This window comes from Pseudorasbora parva, chromosome 4 (genome assembly GCF_024679245.1).
Source record: "Pseudorasbora parva isolate DD20220531a chromosome 4, ASM2467924v1, whole genome shotgun sequence".
Lineage (NCBI taxonomy): Eukaryota > Metazoa > Chordata > Actinopteri > Cypriniformes > Gobionidae > Pseudorasbora > Pseudorasbora parva.
In genome coordinates this window covers 48,000,985-48,021,869 of record NC_090175.1, presented here as the reverse complement: position 1 = coordinate 48,021,869, position 20,885 = coordinate 48,000,985, and the positions used below count along the sequence as shown (strand labels likewise).

Genomic DNA, 20,885 nt, shown 5'->3' with positions numbered 1-20,885 from the left:
AACAATAAATAAAATGGATGAAAACTGCAATGGGTGATTGTATTTAAGCTGCATATTAGGGGTGGCACAGTTCACAAAACCCACGGTTTGTTTCGCAAGACTGTTGTAGTCTCACGGTTTTCGGTTCTGTACGGTTCTTGTTGTTGTTTTTTCTTTTAATCATTCTCAATCCAGAAATTTACTTCAGCATATGATATATAGCTTAATTATCCACAATTTAGGATACAGTTTTAAAAACAATTGTTGTATCATGTAATCATGCACAAACTGAACTTGACTTAACCATCTCCGAGAAAAGCTAGGTGAGATTTTGATACATCAACAGACAAGACATGGATGACATGCTTTTCATTTATTTGGCAAAAAAGGAGATTGTGTATTGCTATCTCTACATGAACGTATGTGTCTTTTTAGCCCACAAAGATTGAACTGTAGAATTAACTTGCATTTATCAAACTGCCAACTTCAGTGTAGCTTTAAGCCTTGTTTATACTCTACGCGTCTGCACAAGCGCGAGGGTGCGAGCGGCAAAAATAACGTCAACGCGGAGTGCACTAGACCCCGTTTGGCTTCGATGTGTGCATGTCAAATTTTGTAACTTTGCGTGCGGCTTTGCAACCGAAGAAGCGCGAGTTCATCACGAGTATAAACACCTCCCCAAACGGACGAGGCGTGCGTGCAGGCAGGGAGAGAGACGAGGAAAACAAACAAGCATGCAAATGGAAATTATCGCGGGTGTAAAAATGATCAAGCTCATTTTTTTTTATTGTGCGATTAATTGATTTAGTATCGCGACAGGCCTAGCTGCAGACGGACACACATGCACAGAAAAAAATTCTCATAGTGAATATAGAGTGATAATGAACCGTGTTCTCTTCCCTGTCGTTTTGTACAGCACACAAACGGACAAATAAACACAAAAATATGTCAAAATATTCTTGTAATCACAGTCGGTTATTTAAGACAGTTGAAAAGAAAAGATGAAAATGCATTTTCCTGATGTCGTCTCGATGATAACGTTAATCAAACATAAGACAGCAAGACAGTTCACTCAATATTATATGTGTAATTGACAGAGCGAGCGAGAGTCATGAGAGAGCGGCGCAAGGCCAGTGCGTGATTAAAGATGAGCACCAGCTGCATGTCACAACAGTCTCGAATCCTCTCAAGGAGGAGCAACGACAGTGAAGGACAAGAGAGGACAAGGCCTGAATTTTATGTTATGTTTTGGTTACGTTTTATTATGTGTGTGTGCAGCCGCCGTCCGCGAGGGGCTGCCTGCATTTTTCTTTACTTTTGTGTTTATTTATCTACTAAAGTCTTTAAACGTTCGCCGGTTCCCGCCTCCTTCTTCCCATACAACATACTCCATTACAATTTGGAATGTATATTCTATATTTTATTAATAAAGTGCAGTGTTATTTTACATTTGGTTACAGTCTCTGCAACTGAACACCTGAAAATGTTTATTTCAATCGTATCTTTGTGCAATAGCTAATTTGTTTATTTGTGCTTTTTTAATTTTGACTGTTTACTTGTCTTTCATACTGCTTGTAAAGTATATTAATAGTTGTTTTTGCTATGGTATAGTTAAACCATAGGCAAAAGTTTCTTGTGCAAGTACTCTTTAGTCTGGTGATTTGTGAAATGTGAATGATATCTAAGGTTTTTTTGTTGTTGTTTTTTACCTTATTGGAATCGATAAGCAGAATCGGAACCAGAATCGTTAAAATTCAAATGATACCCAACCTTAGTCACAAATCAATATGTCACAATCCTTTATACAAAATGTATTTTGGTCAGTAAAATGTGGATTATCAGGTTTTGTCCCTCCAGGACCAGATTTGAGGATCCTTGTCCTGTTCTGAAATTCATATACATTTTTCAAATACATTTTTGAAATAAACACACACAAAAAAAATTGTGCTGATAATGCAAAACAAAAGCTAAACAGAAACATTTTCACTTGTAGTAAACCCCACAGTAACACTGTCTTTAAGAAATGACTTTTTGTTTTCCTTTTTAACCGCAGTAAAAAAGAAACACATTGTGCTCTGAGGAAAAATAACTTGTACGATCAATGAAAAGCCGCTGACGAGGTCCGAATGGGTACAGTGATTAAATCAATACATCGATGAGTATTTTCCAGATTGGACCAGACAGAGAGTATGGATCTCTCAGGAGAAACCTCAGGAGAATCAAACACAAATGCATCTAAGAATTCATTTGGGCTTGTCTGGTCCTTTGAGATGAGTAAATTCATTTAAAAAAGGGCCCTGACACAGCACAGTTGTGTCTTGAGGGCAGTTTCCCTGAATTATGGGAAGCAGGGAGATTAGCACATATAGCTCAGGTCGTAACTAAAGGAACAAGCTGGCAGGGATGGCATACAACTGGGAAGACATTTACGGCTATTAGAGGCATCAGAAATTTAAGCACGGCTACAAAACAACAGCCGACTGCGAAGGATGCCACGTTTACACCACTGTAATCCAATTAAATGTGCTGTGATGTGATGTGTGTGTCTGTCTGTCTGTCTGTCTGTCTGTCTGTCTGTCTGTCTGTCTGTCTAGACAAATTCTCCTTTTGTAACTTCCGTTTTTTTCTGCTTTCGTAATTTATCATCATGGTCAATCTGTCGTGCCCTACAGTTAACATTTAGAGGAAACCTCTGTCATTTTGCCATTCCCCATTCAACAAACCCTAACAAACACTGACAGGCAGACGTATAATGAAAATTTAACTTACGTCTGAGAGGAAGGAAAAAGCTTCCTCCTGTCAGATTCTCTAACAATACAAAGCGACTGCTAGCCTCACCATTATATCTTTTCCTTTTAGCAAACCCATCTATGCTCCACCCTCATGTCAGAAAGCCATGAGCAAACCCTTGAGGGTGTTTGGGAAGCCTTTCAATTTTTATGAAGAGCTAAGCTCTGCAATCTCTTGTGATCCAAAACAAACTCACAAAAGACAAGCAAGGAAACATCTCTGCCTTGGCTGGTGTAAAGCATGCAAAGACGATGGACTATGCCTGTTCTTTCTAAAATGTTTCACATATAAACATGAAAAAGCCCAGATCTGCTTCTCCAAATGCTTTTCTGACAGGCAGGAAAGGTAGGAGCATTTAGTTACTAGCTGCTTTGTATACATTATAATTTTTTTTTTTTTATAATTTAATTTGTTCGATTTATATAGCGCTTTTTCAAGGCACTCAAAGCGCTTTACATTGAAGAGGGGAATCTCCTCAACCACCACCAATCAGAATTATCAAATATGATAAAATATCTTCATTTCTAGCTACTTTACTGGCAGATAGACAGCTGAAAATTCTGAAATCTGTAGTTTTTTCTCATTAGAGGCATTTATTATTATAAGTGGTGAGGATAAGTTACCATATTTCATTCAGAAGGTAATGAATACATCATCAAAGTAGTCCATATTTGACATCAACTGGTTAGTTAGACTCTTTTGAAGCGTCGACAATACATTTTGGTCCAAAAAAAAAAAAAAAATACGATTTTATTCAGCATTGTCTTCTCTTCCGTGATCCACAAATAAAGAATCAAACTGTCATGATTCAAGATTCGAATCGCATGTCAAACTGGCAAACTGCTGAAATAACGTGACATTGGCAATATGAATCACGAATGAATCTGCTGATTCGCGACCGCTTAATTCTTTATTTGAGGTTTGAAAACAAAGGCGGAAGAGAAGACAATGCTGAATAAAATCGTATTTTTTGTTATTTTTGGACCAAAATGTATTGTCAACGCTTCAAAAGAGTCTAACTAACCAACTGATGTCACATATGGACTACTTTGATGTTTTCATTACCTTCTGGACGTGGACAGCAAGTGTGCATACACTTACATTCAAAGGACAGAAAGGCCTCAGACTAAATCTAAAATATTTTAAACTGTGTTCTTAGGATGAACCGAGGTCTTACGGGTGTGGAACGACATTGGGGTGAGTCATTAATGAAAGAAATTTCATTTTTGGGTGAACTAACCCTTTAAGGATCTATGGTCTGGATTCACAGACAGGGTTTAGATTAATTAGGACATCGGAGTAGCTTTAATAAACGTTCCTCAAAAAAACATGGTGTGCATCTTGAGACAAAACAATGGCACTGACATATTTTAAGATATGCTAACGCAAGTTGCTTCAGTTAAAACAGCTCAAACATGCATTTTAGTCTGGAACTAGACTAGGAGTATACTAATGGCATGAAAATAGCATGTTGAAATATTAAATTCATATATATTTGAAGAAAAGAAATTGGGACAATAACGCTCTCCGTATACCCCTAACCCTAACAGTAAACACTTTATTATTAAACTCATTTCCACATTTCAAATATTTTCTTAATTTCTTAAATTTTTATGGAAAATAAATGCCTTCCAATCTGGTACGTGATGGGAAAAAGGAGTATAGCGAGTTTCAAACTCGAAACATTCTGCCACGTGTCTTACCCATGCACCATTGGTACTGTTGATGATCCAGTGTCTTGCATAATGTCTGGCTCAATCAGACGTCATGGGGAGAGTTAATGTTAAAAGACTCTGCCAACAAGGTGAGCTATTTGCACTGTATTGTTTTTATAGTCCTTGATAAAAAATCAGATGAAGCATGATTCAAAGCATCCTGCAAAGCAAATTCTGCTCTAATGTCAGCCATATCTGTATGCTTCTGTACAACAGATAAGCTTTTCTTTTTAATCTCCCAGTCTTACCTGAATGTATTCCCAAAAGCCTGTCTCCAGTTTAACCTTTTAGTTTAATAGATAATAACAACCCATAGTCTCCCTGTTGTTTGTAACACATACACACGCAAACACAATTTTCAATCATTCTTCCACATCAACAAAGTCGCTGGTCTATGGAAAGGCTTTTTAATTCAGTAGCAGCGATAATTACGGGAAAGAATAAGCCATGAGTGAGTTCATCTTGTGAGTCATTTTCGGGGTTAAGAGCTGTTCTCCGTGACATATGAAGACACTGTGGCAGTGATGTAGAGCATCGTTGTGAGAGTTTAATATGCCAGGCACGTTGAGTTACTCTCCTCTCCGTGAACTTATAGGCGATACTTCAAAGCCATGCTTTTGTCATGTCTAAAGAATGTGTCATCTATGTGAGATGGGATCAAAGTTTCTGTTTTGTGTGTCTACGGCTCTGTTCCACAACATAGCGAGCATCTAATCCGGCATCCTAAACAGTATGGAACCTCAAACGTGACCAATTTGGAGCACTCTTCCAATGTGCCACACAAATAGCTCGTCTCACATGAAGCGTATGGTAGATTACACTCAGAATTGACTCACTGGAGACATTAGCATGATATTCATAAGCATGAAAAATAATATTTTTCTAATTACATTAATTACTACGTGATTACTATTTAGTAACTATATAACAACTATTTTGATACTTTGCCTCATTGAAAATGGGTCTGGAGCACATAATGCCTTTTAAAGCAATTGGATATTATTCTTACTGTACATTGGCTGGAAGTGTGAAATGTGATATACTTTTTCGGCTATATATAGCTGTCTTTGTACATTGTCACTACTGTAAGTGCTACAAAATAAAATGTTACTCTATTTTTGGATCATTTTAGTAAAATTTCATTTCAAAATTAAATTAGATCCAAACACAAAGGGTTTATATTTACAAAAGCTTGTCTGATAATGCATTAAAACAATTGTTTAAAAATGTTAAGCCATTATATTTTGATTAGACTTTGCTTTTTTGCTCACCACTATAGCCACTGTGGCTATACGAGTTTTCTAAAGGGGATGGAACAATACGATTTTACTTTCACTTTAGACAACTGGCTGTGTTTATACATGTGAAACTTGTGTGTATTTGACAGTATTAGTGCAGTAAGACTGTCCAGTAATCACGTGTGTTTGACAGACGTTTAGTGTGCGCTCTCAATGCAAAAAAGTGCATAAGCACGCAAATTAAATGTTTAACCGGCAAGGCTTTAAATGTGGGTAAACGTCCCCTTAACTTTAGTGCATATGATTGGATATTTGCTCATATCAGCGCGTAGACTCAAAACGAGCCAAAATAAACTGAGAAATATTTCAAACAGAGAGAAATGGAAATAATTAATTAAATGCAAAACCGGAAAAATTCACCAGCGCTTATTGAACCGTGAATGCCGGTTCAATATTATATTGAGTATTGTGGCATCCCTACCAGTCACTCAAAAATGTTAATGGCCTCTATTGATACCATGGAGAAAACTGCCATATACTGTAGCTATTTTTAATATAATATTATACCGTAATTTGGCAGCAGGTATATTAGGCTGTTTTCACGTGTTGTCACGACCTGATGCAAGGATCTATTATACACATGCTTTTTCTTTGTGATTAACTGTTTACTTTCACTTAAAACATAACTGAATGTTGTTTGAACATTATTTTGTGTGTATTTGACTGTATTAATTGCAATAAGCAGTGAAAAAGAACTTGACTTCGTACTAAATGTGCGCACATTTTGGGTTTGAGCACAAAATCTAGAGGGATGAGTAAAACTATTCAAAATACGTGCAATCCCACACCGAAATTCAAGACCTGTAACACCAACAAAAGTAATCCGGAGCAAATGAAACGAGTGAGGGGAGGCGGGTTTGTGTGTCAGCTCGCTGCTAAAGAGCACTGGTAGTTTCAGCAATGAGCTCTGATTTGATATAAACCACGTAAGCAGCTTTTATGAGCCTGGGCTTTGATGAAGATGACTTCTGCTGGTCTCAAACACTCAGTCACGGCAAAGCCAGACAGTGTAAGCCACCAGACACCCCGTAAATCTATTAGATTTATTATCTGCTTACAAAGTAAATCTGACCTTCTCCCTTTGTCCGTTTTCTATTTTTCCTTCTTCCTCTCCCACTCTCAACCTCAGTTTTTTTTTTGTTTTTTGTTTTTACCACTGTACCTTTTGAAGAATCTATGCTTTACTTGTTACCAGTAAGTCTGTTCCATCATCTTCATGTCCTGAATGATGCCCAAGGGCCACAATGCCAAAATAAGCATGATGAATCCAGGCTAAGAGGCCTGGGGAACTTATCACACACTTTGTTATTCTTAGTCCTTCAAGTGCTCTTTTTTAATGCTTTACCATCCATAAAAATTCTTACAGTACTGTAGGTGCACTGTGCAATAAATATTTGATAATCATTCTATGATTGTCTGAGACATTGCTAAAACAATGACAATCCACTGTTTTGGAGACGTGTGCGGGCCAGTAAATACACACCTGTATTTGCTAAGTCCCAAATCTGTTTGTCTTATGTAATGCACCATTAAGCGATGTAATCTTATTTGAGAGACTAGGTCACTCGCTTATAATCAAGGGTTTGAAAGGTTGGACCCTGATCGGTCCTGTGCAATTTCATTACAACCATGGAGATGAAAAACTGGGGACAAGTTTAAATTGATCCCCAGAGACATTAGCCCAAATGAACCCTGGCTTAAAAACTCAAAACCCTATCATAGACCAACAAACTGAATGTATCTTATAAAGTAAAGATTTTTTCTGTCACCTCCTAATAGTGTTGCTCGCACCAATTTCCTTTTTTCCCCTTGAGCTCCCTTGAGGCAACGTGCATGGACAGTCCAAACCCTATCTACTTGCCTTCCTTTGGTTTTCTAAATAAAAAAAGCATCTGGAACGAGTGTATAACAGTTGGTCACACTCCTCAGCCCTCAGAGATGGACAGATATTAAAGTATCGGGAAACACATCCAATGTCTGTTTAAAGACATGAGGCTGCATGAAAACAGTGCTAAAATATGCCACTAACCCATCTCAAATCCTTGTATCCCTTATTTCTTTTCTTTTTTCTGAACTTAGAAACAGTACATTCTATAACAGAGAGAAAAGTAAACATAAATTGAAGAAATTAAAAAAGGTGGGGAAATGAATAGAGAACTAGAGCAGAAGCTCATGTCCTTAAGTCAAGCACAGAAATGAACTAATAACACCAGAATTATAGATATGAATGTTTGTATGCACATTTCTACCCTCTCTTTGTGGTTTGTTGGTCATTCTTATGTAATATTCTTAAAATTGGGATCCATCTTGCCTTATTCGACTTAAGTCTTAAGACCCTTCTATGAAGATAATTATATCAGCGTCCACAGCAGTGGACGATATCGTTCTGTTTATTCTAAGCGCATTCTTGTCTGCTCACTGGAGTCGATTCTGATGTCGATATTTTAAGCATTCATCAGCTGGAAAAAATTTGTTCTGAAAGTGATTCCAATAATACCGCTTCTCTGTGCCGTTATCGTTATAGCTGTGGTTTGAACTCTGCTATTCTTCATTATTGAGAAAGATTTTTAGAACTATATCTTTATTGCTATCTTTATAGTTATCGTTCTCGGTGTGAACGGGACTTAGGGGAGTAAGTTATTTATTCCATTCTATAAATCTCTCTCGACCCACTGTTCATGTTCAGGTCTATTAATCATTCAGTCTAATAATAATTAATCAATTTCTGAACTTAAATGGTCATGGATGCTTTAGAATAAAGTGTATGTTTGTTTACTGTAAAGCAAATGTACTAAACTTTACATGTTTTTAATTTATAACACATCAGAAAATAATTTGGACTCTAAAACAGCTAGAAAATTAAATCCATAAGTCTAACCAAGTTGTACTCCAGATGTGAAGCTGATATCACAAAATGTGAGACTTAAGATTTTAAGTACCATTTCTATGGTAAAGCAATGTCTAATTTGAAAAAAAGGGTTTCACAAGATGAATTTTGAATGTTTAATATTTTGAATGATACAATTCATGATGATTACTAAAATATGCGATAATGGCAATATGAAAAAAACATAATTCTCCCTACTACTGGGACACTGACAGTTAACAGGCTATACACTTTTATCATTTCTGCATTAATAATATCTGTGCAAAGCACCTTTCGTGATATACAGTATATCACTTGCTGCTGTTTAAAAGTTGATATTTCATACACTAATACATGCTGAAAAGAATGATCTTTTGTTTACATAGCCATTACAGTGTAAAAAGTTGAACTCAAACTAACACTGCCACATTAGGCTCTTTTAAGAGAACTATTTCAAATGATGGAACCAAAATTCACACGACACATACACAATTACAATACAATCTAATGACGTAAGACCTTATTAACTAAATGGAACATAAATGTTACAACAGCTATCATTTGAATCCTTGGTGACAACTGCCTGTGAAATATTACTAGCTTCCCCAAATCATTAATAATAAGCAATAAAAATGCTTCATTTACTTTACAGAAATAACTGTGTTGCTCACACCAATTTATTTTCCCTCAGCTCCCTTGAGGCGATGAGCATGGGCAATCCACTGGGACAAAAGCTGTCTACTTCCTAACCTCTGTTTCCACACATAACAGCGCCTAGAACGAGTGTATAAATCTTTGATCACACTCTTCAGAGAGCCGTGCCAGCGAGTATCAATAATTATCCTGTAGCCAGCAGTGCCTATAGCTCCTTGGCAAGTCTTAGATGCAGTTTTTTTACATTTTGACTAGATTACAGACTGACGATCAGTTTGACCAATATTTGCCCTGATAATCACTCAGCCTACCGGTAAATGATTGCACTTGGATGGTCATTAATATGAAAAATCAGCCAACAACAATATTCACAAGAGCAATTACTTTAATGTATTGTTTGGGAAATTACTTAACTTATTAAATAACAGACGTTCATTATCAAGTTAGAATTGTGTAGTTTAATATTCAGACAGCCCCCCTAAACAAACATTAAATTAAATCTGCCACCATCTAGACCACAAATCAACATTGAATAAAAATAATGGACATAATAATAATATGACGTTATTACAAAAATTAATTTGTAATAACGTCATATTTTTGTTGTTGCATTATGATAATTATGTGTCAAAAAGCAGAAGAAAATAATAGTTAAAAATTTGCAATGCATAGGTTATCGGACACATAACTTTGATCAAATATAATAGAATAATAATAATAAATATAATAATATTCAGGCAGGGTTAATTTAATTGTGATTTAATTTATGATAATAATTGTTTAATTGTTAATTTAATTTATGATAATTATGTGCTCAAAAGCAGAAAAAAATAGTTAAAATCTGTAATGCATATTGGTTATCTGACACATCACAAATCAACTTTGAATAAAAATAATGGTTATAATAATAATATTCACAAAACATATTAATAGTTTTATTATGATAATTGTGCTAAAAAAGCAGAATAAAATAAGTTAAAAAATCTTTAATGCATATGGTTTATTGGACACATCACAAATCAACTTTGAATAATATAATGGAAATAATAATAATAATTTAAATTGTATTCAGAATACATATTCATTTTATACACTGTAGAGAAAAAGAAAAATCAGGTCTCCAGTTGAAAATGTTCTAGTGACTGATCACATCTAATATTTTCAGTTGGCCCAAATTGAATTTATGTGAGTTGATGCAATTTAATTCACAGAAATTCAATTTGGCCAACTAAAAAAATAAATGGGATCATTCACTAGAACATTTTCAACTGGAGACCTGATTTTTGTATGATGATAATTATGTGTCAAAAAGTAGACTATAATAAAATGATATGTATAAATATCGGTTATTGGACGAAAAAACATCTGTATTGTTATAGTCATTCAAAAGCAATATCGTGTGATCTCAAAGTTGAACTCTGACCAACACTGCAGCATTGAGCATCCGATGTAATCATTATCGTTTAAGATGATGAAAGCCCTATCATTACAAGATCAAGATCTAAGTTGTTAGAAGACCCTTTAAGTAAACCGAACATGAATGTTGTGACAACTCTTATCTAAAGAATTAGTCTTAATTGGCTGTCTAATCTGTTCAGATCTTATGCATGAAACCGCTTCATTTACTTTACAGAACAGGTTCCCGTGGCCAGTTGTGTGGTATGCCCATTCTTGTTGATCGCGCGGACGCACTGACACTTGCAGATGTAGGTAAAAAGGCGCTTGTGCGCTTTCACTTTTGCGACGCATCAAATGATGCTCGACAAAAGACGCTTTAGAACTCCCGTATCGCCTCGCTTACCTGATGCGCCGTACAATGTGGGTATTCAATCTTCCCTCGTATTAAACAAGGGGTCTCTGAGGAGGGTGTTCCGTGGTCCTCTTATGTGGCAGGGGAGCCTGGAATACTATTTATCATTGGCGTCCTCACGAGATCCTCATATTCCCCATTTAGAGCCAGTGGAACGCGTGCGGCGACTGCACAAGCCTCTTGTCTTTCCTCTGTTTTCCCTTCTCACCCTCTCACACATGCATTAACACGCACAACACACACGCCCCAGTGGGCTCTCCATGCGTAAACGCCATGAGGAGCATCCCTGACTCCAATGCGCATTTCCTCGCTCCTATAACGCGCGGCTTATTTCAGTGCGCGCAAACCAGCGCAGTTCTCACGGCACAGCAATATTACGGTTTGGACAGCAGAAAGGCTGTTTAACTCACATTGCCAACGGACGCTAGATACAGGTGGTTTTGCCAATCTTCGACGTCTTCTTCCAAAAGTGCGGAGCGAGAAATATTTCAAAAGAGCAAGTGCGTCTCGCGCTCGTATGGCGGCATCTTGTCTTCATATTGAGCTTCGCGGCAGCAGCAGCAAAGATTCCAGCGTTCGCGCGCTGCGGTTGTCATGGTGTCAGACTGAGGGATGTTGCTGTGGCGCTTGATTCGTGACATCACACAACCGTTAGAATTGCTACAAGTTTTATTTTATTGGTCAACACTTACGGGGTTTCCATTTTCTTATAGTTACATTCTTAAATGTTGGAGACAGATATGATTTTACTGCAATATTCTAAACATTCTAATTCAAATGATTCTGTTACAGGAACATAAACTCTAAAAATCCGTCATTCCAAATCCCTTCCGTCAAACACAAAACGAAATGTTCTGGAGAATGTTTTGCTGCTTTTTTCAATTCCACAAAAGCATGTCATAATTAGGGGAATATTACCAGTCAAATGAGCACCAAAAAAAGTTGTTCTTATGTACATATAAAGACTATAAAATATTAGCTACATGTTAATAACTGTGTTATCTTGCCATATATGTTAACAAATATTTTACGCATTTTAATGAAATGTATTATTTAAAGCAGTCTTAAGCTTTTGTCGCCATCTCTGTTTAAAACCTGCAATTGCAGTATTATTTGCGGAATTATCATCTATCACGGCTGCTCAGCGCGGATGAATCTAATGTTTTGAGGAGTATGTGTGGCCGTTATTAATTCACCGCACCGGTATGGATACTGTATACTTCAGAATAACAGATTCTTCATCTTGGAGTGTGACCAAAAATTTCCCTGCAAAATGTCATCAGAACAATGTCTGGCATTTTAGTTCTGACCAACTGAGGAAAAAAAACATTACACAATAAACCGTGCTACCATTGGTGATTGAATCTAATGATCACATCAAACCGTGCAAGTTATTATTGTTATAATTTGTTCTCGCAGTGTTAATTCCAACAATATCAGCATTGTGTGACTATGTGTATTTAGTGTGTATTAGCATTACCTGTATTTCCATTTCTGTACAGTGTAATATTTTGCTTTTGACTACTAGTGAATCTCCAGTTGTCGGTGAAGATTGTCATTTGGACTTTTCAGGATTGCAATCCATCATCGAAATAAGTTTAATTATTCTAGCTGCTGTGAGAAAAGGCTATAAATGATCCACCACCTGCAGCATCCTCACATGCGATATAGTCTACTAGCCGGACTCCTCCTTTATGTATACAGACATGACACAATGACACAAAGACTAGCAATGCCAAGCTTGAATGTCCCACAGAAAGCTACCAGTACCACTCAAATGACACATAATAACACATTATTACCGTTGTGAATCGGGCTACGGTAAGGAGATCGTTTTGAACACTGTAATATACTTGCTCATTTTATTTTTGAAGGAATCTTAAACCAAAATTATTATTATTATTTTTTTTAATTCTGCAATCAGAATTTCTTGTGTGGAACACATGGGGGTGTTTCACAAAATGTTTAATCTGCTCTTTTCCATTCCATGTATAGTAAAGAGATGTCAAACTCCAAAAATTATAAATTTGCATCATAATAGAAGTCCATATGATTATATTCTAAGAATTCATATCATTATTCACTCAAAATACTGCTGTAGTTATAAGATCTGCAAATTCAGACTTGCTGAATTGTGATCATTCTGTTTGAATATGTGATGAATGCCAAGGCATGGCTGCCATCAACAAATAATGTTTACTGCTAAATATCTCTTTACTTTGACTTGCCTGTAATTGGGAGTGGGAATCAGAGAAGTAGCAGCACTCATTCTCACTCTCACAATGCGTGAGTCAGTGATGTGTTTGGACAGAGCGTTGGAAATTTATGTCCCTGAGTATTGACTGGTGGTTCTTCTAGCCGCCTCGAGGCACAGATGGGATTCACAATAGTCATTTTACCCTTAATAGCTGAAGACCTGAACACAAGAGAAACATTACAGTGTCCCCCTGTGATCTTACACTCATCACCATTAAATAATCATTAAAAACACACCTCCTCTCAGCTCAATCCATCATCAAAGGAACATTTCCCTAATCTTGTCAGATGATTCTGGTCTCTGTTCCCTTCACAAAATCTACATCTTTATCTTGAATTGCATCTTACTTTAAAAGTCCAGAAAACACCAAGATTAAGGTTTCAAACGGGGTGGGGTTCAACAGTGATGCCATAGATTAACCATACACTGTAAAAAAAAAAAAAAAAAAATGTACTGGTAATTTTCTTCTATATTGGATCTGACAGGAACGCTGCAACAAACTTATGTGAGTAAAACACCCGGGGGCTGTGTGTTTTCTAGACGGGCTACCAAAACGAACGCCGCAGAAATTCTTTCTTTATCTGGGCGTGCATGTGTGTGTTGGCACTAATATCGACCAATCATGCGGGTGCGGGCCATGAAATACAATCGCGGGTGGATGAGAAATAAATCATTATGTTTGTTTGATAAAGACAAGTTGCAGTTGCCACTTTCAAAATAATCTCTCCCTCATGTGAACTGAACTTACAGAGGCTAGATATGACAGCGGAGCTGAAGCTCATAAAATATGCAAATCTTATCCAATCCTAGCGTTGGGCGTTTACTTCCAAGTCTCCAGTGCGGCACTCCCACCAAAACCCAGCGTTCAGGAGAGAGCCTCAAAACCAGTGTATAAATAATAGCCTATTATTTATTAGTTCTAATGTTTTTGAATGTAAAAAAACACACAAACGTCATTAGTTGACCTCAGACAACAGTATAAAAAAAAGAAAAAACTCCAGTTCACACCCTTAAAGAATAAAGAAAAAGAAAAAACTTTCAGCCGCTGACAGCTTCATTTTTTTAATCACATTTTCATGGCCCCCAGAATATTTTGTTGTATGAATATCTGAACAAGAAAGAACAGAAAAAAAGGTTTTATTCAAACATGCATTCTTTTTTATCAACACTTGAATGTGGGTACGTTTTATAAAAAAGCTACATTTTGAGGGCAAGGATCCATCTAAATAAGTTGACTGCCCCTAAAGAAAAAGGAGGGTTGGGGTTTTCAGATTGTAGATTATATCATCTGTCATTTTCTATGGCAAAAATAACTAAATATTGGAATCGTGATATGGATAAAACTGATTGGATGAATGTTGAATATAAAAATATGTTCACCCTTCACTCCTATTGAAGTATTCTCACAGTCTACTTTAAATACTACAAACCCTGTTCTTATTCATGCTAGAGAGGATTGGATTAGAATTCATAAAATATTTAAATTAGCCCACCATATACAGAAATATTCCTCATTATGGCATAACCCAGCAATCCGTATTCAGGAAAAAGATGATTTATTGGAAATACTGGCATCAGCAAGGGATAAGCACAATTGATGACTTGTATGAAGATGGGGTGTTATAATCCTAGTGCTATAATCTGGTAGGAAAAGAAAACTTCTGGAAGTTTTTACAATTACGTAATTGTATATTGTCTAAAGTTGGCCCCATGGCGGATCATATCTCAAGACACCTGGAAAAAAAGAATTTCATAAATCTTCACATTTATATAAAGTGGTTAACTCTTTTAGGAGTAGTGACTTGGGAAGTTTAAAGACCATCTGGCAGAGAGACATATAGGTGAAGAAATAAGACTCAGAAAAATGGTCCAGCAATTTGGTGGGGTGTGGTAAATATATAAAAGAAGCAAGGGGGAAGTTTACTCAATATAAGATTCTTCACAGAAACTACCACACTCCGGCAAGACTTTACAGGATGAAACTGATGAAGGATAATTTGTGCTGAAAGTGCCAGTTGGAAACGGGTACATTTTTACATTGTATTTGGGAATGTAGCCTTGTTAAACCATTCTGGAAGCTAGTTATTATTATAGATGTCATAATGACTGGTATAGCTCCACAATACCTCTTACACCTCAGTTGTGACAAATTACAGGTGACAAATTACAACTACCAAATACTTCCAAACGTGTACTCTCTGTGATAATGATATGCATTACAACAGCTAGTAGGATAATACTGAGACACTGGAAGACAGTGAAAGCCCCAGAACTGAAAGATTGGGCTTCTTACGAGTCAATGCTTAATCAAGTAAACGGTGTCAAAGAGGATTGGTCTTCTCATTGGGAAGAGTTCTGGACACACATTACAGTAATGACTCAAAATGAACAGACTGACACCTATTGATGCCTTGAAATATATTATCTTTAATATTCCAACTGTGCCTGTGGAAATCTGTAACCCTGTACTATTGTTAGTGTGATGAAGTATTTGTTACCCCTTCACCTTCTAAAAAAGCAATAAAAAAAACTTGAAAACAAAAAAAGCAACATTTTGAGCAAAAAGCTGTGAAAATCACATTTTTGTCAAAGACTAGAATCGGATTTAGAATGATTTCAAAACAAAGATCGAGTCCATCAACACCCCCAAAGCTTCACAGTCGTATAACTCATTCAGTAACATTAGGCCGTTTTGATTTCTATACCACTACTGTGCATCTGCTAACGGTGATGCTATGGTGGCTGAGAGAGCTCTGATGTCTGATGAAGATGTTTTTTTTATTTGCTGGCGTTTTTTCTATTTATGTATTTTCTCTCTTCTTGGCCACCTTAGCTATGGCTTGTTTTTGCTGCTCCTTCATCTTCGTGTGTGTTTACTAGCCCTAGGGGTGTAAGAAAATATCGATACACGTGAATATCGCGATATTATGTTTGGCGATACCGTATCGATTCTCAAAAACACTGTATCGATATTTATATATTTACATCCAATATTCGTGGCTTTGTGTTCGGTTTAATCCACTGACTATATAACACCCAACCACTAGATGGCAGTGTTATCTCAGAACGTATAACTGACGCGGAGCCGGAGAAGCGCGTGAATCACTAGTGTTTAGATTAGCAAACCCAGCTCTCAAGACGATAGCATTATTCCGCTCCTGCAGTATACAGAGCTGAAGTGTGGACTCATTTTGGCTTCAGCTAAAAAGAAGCCACTAAGGAAATCGACAAGAATCATTTTGTTTGCAAAATAGGCTAAGTTAAAATCGAATACTCTGGAAACACATTGAAACGGAGCTCGCATAACATCCTGACGTCACCCGCGCCGCTGAGAAGCGTTTCAGTAACAAAATAAACACACACCAAAACTGACAGCGGTGGCAGCAGAATGAAAGATCATAGCGGATATGATGACCAGCTCTGCAGTTCAGTAACGTTACTTGAAATAGCACTTTATACAATAGACTGCTTTATAGAAAATAGCTTAACGTTATTAAATATATAACAAACAGTCATTCAGTCATGAAATGGACTGCACTTTCTGTTGTCAAATAGCCACTGCTATACTGTGAACCTTTAAAACATATACACATAAAGAATCCTGCAGTCACTTTACATTTTTCTTTACTCAGATTGCACAAAATAGTGATTGGTGATATAAATTATACTGTATTAATTAAATAAAATACTTTGTCTCGTGTTTTAGGCATATGGTTGTGTTCTTTATTCTTTTAAATTATATTAAAAAAAGAAATAATCGCAATATATTGCCTCTTGTACAATATCGCAATATATTACAATATATCGTATCGTAACCCCTGTATCGTGATACGTATTGTATGGCCAGATTCTTGGCAATACACAGCCCTACTAGCGCCTAGCATATAACAGTGACAACAGATAGAACACTGGAAATTTCCATCAATGGAAGAGAAAGAGTTAATATAAACTAGGTTGTTTAAAGTCTACAGTATGCAAACATTTAGCTGTTTTGATTTTTGTGGTAATTTCAGGTTCTAATAACTGCATTCAGTCCAGGCAAAACCTGACATAATGCCTTTATGAAAATGCATAGATGCAAAATATTAAAAACAATTTAAGTGTAATCAAAATCCAAACCATGATTGAATTAGTGAATTAGATATACCCTCTGGCTACTTACTGTTTGTAGTATGAAAACTGTGGACTGTAATGCAGAGGTCATTTCTACATTTAGTATTAATATTTTTTCAATGCAAATTTTGCTGTTTGATGCAGTACTTAATTTGATGGAAGGAAGATGTTTTGCAGTGGTTAAGTTGAGGCTGAGGAGTATTTTGAATTCCTGGTGCATGTTTATTGCTGAAATGAAAACATAACTACTTATCTTTGAATGTCCATATGTAGCAAGTTGTTTCTGCCTAGTTTTCTCTGTCTATTCAAGTAATAATAAATTATACATTTGCTTCCTCTCCACAAAGGAATAGGCCATTCTTTCTCCTTACAGCGACTGCAAGCCATTCTCCAATCAGAAGAAATTTTTCAGAGAGGTTTCATTATCCATCAATGTTGCTTTGTTGGAAACATGACATCACAGACTATGTCAGATCTAATATACCTCAGCACATATTATTCACTGTGTTCATTGAATATATATATATATATATATATATATATATATATATATATATATATATATATATATATATATATATATATATATATATATATATATATATATTCAATAAAAAAAAAATTATATATATATATAATTTTTTTTTTTTTTTTTTTTTTTTAAATTCATTTCTTTTATGCATTAACATCAGGAATAAGGAAGTGAACAGTGTCCCTGAGAAGACACTAAAGGCATAATTAATAATGCCTGAATCTCAATGCCAGTGTTGGGAAGTTACTTTTAAAGGAAATGTATGTAAGAAATGTATTTCAATTAATCATAAAATGGTCCTGATATGTCACTAGACATTAAAGCCCCACTTGGCTACTTTTGCTCTCGGGGTCCCCCTACAGTTTGGAAAAAATTATGTCCTCAACTACTGTCGTAAGCTGTCATCCTACAACAGGGGATGCCATCGCGCGTGCATTTGTTGACATGACAACCCTGATAGCCCTGAACTAGTCTCGTCTCATAACCCGCGGACCCCGTATGTCTATTTAATGGTCGCGGGTGCGCGGCGTGTTGTAAAAATATATACAGTGGTGCGGTGCGGGCCAAATAACTTCAAGCGTCCCGCGGGTCGGTGCGGTCGGTGCAGCACTAACAGTTCCCCTGAAAACTGCAAGAGGAGTTCTTCTGGCGTCGCGTGTGAAATGTCTTCATCCCAGGTAACGTTACAGTCAGTGGCAGATGCTTCAGCATGTCATATGACTATAATTTCATGGGTTTTGTTTTTTTTAAACGCCAAATAATCACGATGCTCACGTTTACAAGCCAGCGTCATTATAGTAGTCTATTGGTTACCATTTTACAGAATCTATATGATACTTCAGTAAGTTCAATGTTTGAGTGGTAGCTCACCGTAACAAGCAGGACAGCATCGGTCGGGCACGCCTCCTTCAGCTCACGCCAACGAGCAAACCCTGGTCACATTTTGATCCTCGTCCTGCCTTTAATCCCATCATTTTTTCATTTCCTCTTATTGCTTTCCTCCAACAAAACCTTTTCTTTCTTATTTGTCTCTGCTGCTTCGGACATGACTATATTATCCGACGAACAAAGTTGGGCTCGCACGTCCGAATGTAAGGAAGTGTGTGTGTTGGTGGAAGTGACGTATATGCCGTAAAGCAGTTGAATTTTGTAGTTCTTTTCTTTTTCTCGGGTTACTACCCGAAACCCGCAGTTTAAAAGTACGATTAAAAACGATACAGACCCCATCAGGCAATGGCAGACGTGTCATTCAACCTATTGTAAGTAGATTTATCATCACAAGAGTCTTAAAAAATATATTATGAAGGTTGAAAAGTTACCTAGTGCTGCTTTAAGAAATCATGGTCATTTCAAATACTTATATCACTGACAACATTAGTCCGGCCAGGATATTGTCATTTAAAAGTTGTTGTTGTAGCCCTCAACTGATGTTGATGTTGACATGTTGTGTTTTGTCCTGAAGCTCCACCCTCCACCTATCTACCAATCACAAAGTCAGTTGTGTTTCTGCATACAGGTTGCCCGCTCTGCTCTAGTTACCACAGCTGCAGATCTACAAACGTTCCTGCTGGATGCTGCAGCCAATCTGGCAACCTCGAGTCAGGTGGAGGGGGATAGTGTTTGCAGTCCCAATTTTGGCCAAAATCTTTCATACACTTCCTTTAATACATTGCAAAATAAAAGGGTAAAGGGTACTGAGTACCGAGTAACCAGGGCCCGAGGCAGGAGGCAAGGGGGGGTCCTTAGAAGTCAGTTTTCTATACATATACACGTACTAACATTTGTATAGCATTTATGTACAAATGGCTTATTTGTTTACATTTTAAGTGTTTTTATGATAAAAATGCAATACCCCACCCATTGGTATCACTATAGTATTTGGTAAAGGGGCCCATCAAGATGGCTTGTACCCAGGGCCCAAAATTTGCTGCTACGCCGCTGACCGTACCCATTAACTTTAAAAACGGTGCGAATGCAAATCATTGAGCTAGAAATTAGCCTGTATTGTATGGGTAAGCTTGCTAGTTTAATACAAACTGGCAACTATGTGCAAACTGTGCCAAATGTTGTGAGGTAAATTGAGCCAGCAGTGCATAATGTAAAAAAAAAAATCAGTAGGTAAAATATCCAAAAACCACTAGGCTAGTGTTATTTTGTTCAATTGAGTACTTACAATATCCAAATTGTTTTAAATATTGTAAATCGTGAGAAAATTGCTATTTTAACCAAGGAACCGGGATGTGTGAGGGAGTCACCTGTATCGCAATTGCGTCATATCTGCGTTACCCTCGGTTTCCGATTTTATTTATTAAGTGTCATATCAGCTGCCGAGCGAACATAGAGTGATGTCATGACATAATTTTCAACACACTCACGTGTATAGAAGGATAAATAGAGCTCCGTAGTTACCTCATAATCAGGCCGGAAATGGCGCCAGCGACTGTGGGCTAATAATAGTCACACTGCTCGCGAGGCGTTCATCACAACAATCGCTCCAGCGGTCTTGCTCAGCTCCCAATTCACTCGGTCCTGCTCTGCTTCATACTACAGTAATGTTAATAATCGCATCCATTAACTTGAATTCTGCCTGAGTCATATCACGATTATTTCCCAATGACTGTGAGATGAAGACCACATGTCCCAAGATTTTGTGTCTGCGCTGAAACTTGTCATCAAGCTACGCCATTGTTTTGAATAGGCGCCCTCTAGCGGACGGAATAGTTACACGCGTACATTTACCCTACTGCACTGTAGTAAAGTTAAATCTGTGTACCAACTGGTATAATTGCAATGTAATGATGAAACACTGGTTTAGTTTTCTTTTAATGTCTTACCTTTTCTTATCATTTCTTACCTTATTTGTTTTTTGTT

At 36.9% G+C, this 20,885-nt stretch overlaps 1 protein-coding gene across 7 annotated transcripts in view; it reads right to left on the bottom strand.

Moving 5' to 3' along the window:
- Positions 1-20,651, bottom strand: part of trpc5a (transient receptor potential cation channel, subfamily C, member 5a) — a 137,214-nt gene extending 116,563 nt beyond the window's left edge. For 3 of the 7 annotated variants that reach the window (XM_067442061.1, XM_067442068.1, XM_067442062.1), the window contains exon 1: positions 11,104-11,700. The gene's annotated coding sequence lies outside the window, so the exon portion shown is untranslated. Of the gene's footprint in view, positions 1-11,103; positions 11,701-20,423 lie in introns of those variants that run through there. The other 4 variants (XM_067442065.1, XM_067442066.1, XM_067442063.1 and 1 more) reach the window with 2 other exon arrangements.
- Between the last annotated feature and the right edge of the window lie 234 nt (positions 20,652-20,885).